Below are 2,427 nucleotides of genomic sequence, written 5' to 3'. Positions count from 1 at the left end.
TAACATTTTTTGTCCTAGTGTATATTGATAATGATGTGTGCCCGTTAGGCATTAAAAACGCAGTTCTTCAGTCATGTTACTGGCGAAATAGATAGCGGCGTGTGGTGTTTCTGGTTATACAGGTATGTTTCTTTATTTGATTTCAACACCAGTGTCAGTTTGAAGCCTAAAGAACTACCTTATCGCATTCTTTACCGTTCTCGATTCTTTCACGTCGTGATCGTCACACGTAGAGTAGCGCTTACCGGCAACCTTTCTGAGGACAACGTCGAGAGTCAGGTCCGAAAGCCACTGCTTCATCTCCACCGCGCGTGGCTTGATTCGTTAGTGCATATTGTTTGTGCAGGTCCTTCAAGAAACTCTCCACCTCGGAGACCCTAACGTGTTTGAGCATCTCGAGCCGGTGGTTCAAGAGCAATTCGACGGTGGAGATCTTTCGAATCTCACGCCAAAAAGGGCCGTAGGGCACGAAACCGAACATGGCGGTGTCGTAGGCGAAATGCTTCCCGTAGATCAAGTCAGGCCGTGAAGCATTGTTTGGCCATCTCGGAGCTGCTTATCACGAGGCCTCGGAGGGACCCGATTCGGATTGAGAATATCGGGCCGTACTTATCCGCAAGCGCGCCTAGGGTTTTATGGGAAGGTGTTGGGCCTTTGAGCAAGTAAAGATATGGCCAGATTTAGGCCATCCTCCAGAGGCCTCAGGGGGTGTAACTTTATCCTCGGAAAAACCAGCCACTTCCTACTAAAACATTAACAATAATAGGATATCACAAAGAATACTGCACTACAAGGTAGGAATACCATTAAAAAGCTTATAATACTGCACTACAAGGTAGCTTATTGCAGCTAATGTTTGTTTAATTCTTTAGATATGATCTGCTCTGATGTTTCACTTTAGTTGCGTGTTTTAATATGTTTATGTATATGAAAAAGACTCGGATAGTTACGCTAGATTACAAGAAACACAAACAAAGGCAACCGCCTTTAATTTTTATTTCTCAAAAAAAAAATGATACAAGACTTTTTATAGAGTCCTTATCTCTAAGTACAATTGAATTAAATAATAAAGTAATAAAAAGGCTAAGGAAATTTTTAAAAGGATTAGCTAGAAATGTAGTGTTATAAATATAATAAAATTATTATAGAGCAAATTTTTGTTATTTATAATTATTAATATTGCTAAATTTACGTAAATACATAAAAGAATATATATAAAATATTCAAATTGTCTATATTATTCAAATATTTATTTATTTGTAATTCATGAAAGATTCACTATTTAACAAGTTAGCTTAATTACTTAAAAAGATATTCAGAGCAAAATCCGAATACACGTAATATATTTAAAAAGAAAAGGAACTATTTATTACAGACAACGATATGTTCCACTCCTACCAACAAGGAAATCAAAACTTACGATACGCTTTTACTAGTGCAAAATCATACAGCCAAATGCATACGATACATTATTATTATTATTATTATTATTATTATTATTATTATTATTATTATATATTATGCATAAAGCTCAGCAGGCAAGCGAGGCTTGACGAGAACATCAAGCGGAGTCACTTTGAGATTGGTGAGCCCAAAACCCTCCGTCATATCAACGCTGTAGTTTTGCGGGGTTGAGATGTCAAACCCTTGGAGAAGCCTAGCCAGCGTGAAGCTCACAAACTGGAGTGCAAAGGAAATGCCCGGACAAGATCTTCTTCCGCTGCCGAACGGAATCAGCTCGAAACTGTGACCCCGAACATCGACGTCTCTGTGGGTGGCTGTGAGAAACCTGTCGGGCTTGAATTCGAGAGGCTGATCGGGCCACTGAGCCGGGTCTGTTTGGATCTTCCAGAGGTTGGTGATGACCCGAGTGCCTTTGGGGGCATGGTAGCCGCCGATGGTGCAGTCTTTTGTGACCATGTGGGGCCCCGAAAGTGGGGCCGCGGGGTATAGTCGTAGAGTCTCTTTGACTATTGCTTGGATGTACGGAAGCTCGGTAACATCTGAGACATCAACGACTCTGTTCTTGCCGACACAGCGATCGAGTTCGTCTTGAGCCTTTTTCAGTGCGTCGCGGTTGTTTAGCAAGAGTGATATGGCCCATGTTAGGGTTACTGTTGTTGTGTCTGTACCCCCAGCTATCAAATTCTGTGAAATACATGGAAAAAACCCTAATTTATTGCCTGGGCTTAATGGTTTTATTTTTTAAACTAGTTAAAATTAACTTCTATCAATTTTTTACTTGACAGATAATTTCGACCAAAACCGTGTTTGACTCTAGATCATAATCATCTGTATTTTATTCCTCCGACATTTCCACCCTAGGTACCAATAGGGTTAAGGTATGAGAAATACAATATATGCTTATACTATTTGACGTATGTGTCATATATCATATTCTTATGAGAAAATATCAAGAGTATTCCT

The 2,427-nt window shown here is 39.8% G+C and overlaps 1 pseudogene; it reads right to left on the bottom strand.

The window, feature by feature from the left end:
* Positions 1-1,322: 1,322 nt before the first annotated feature.
* LOC149392220 (cytochrome P450 82A4 pseudogene) lies at positions 1,323-2,193 on the bottom strand (annotated as a pseudogene).
* Positions 2,194-2,427: the final 234 nt, after the last annotated feature.

The sequence above is a fragment of the Urtica dioica genome, chromosome 7, assembly GCF_054948205.1.
Source record: "Urtica dioica subsp. dioica isolate 48M chromosome 7, U.dioica_male_clone48M_v1_H2, whole genome shotgun sequence".
NCBI classification, from domain to species: Eukaryota; Viridiplantae; Streptophyta; class Magnoliopsida; order Rosales; family Urticaceae; genus Urtica; species Urtica dioica.
This window is presented reverse-complemented; position numbering and strand designations above follow the sequence as displayed.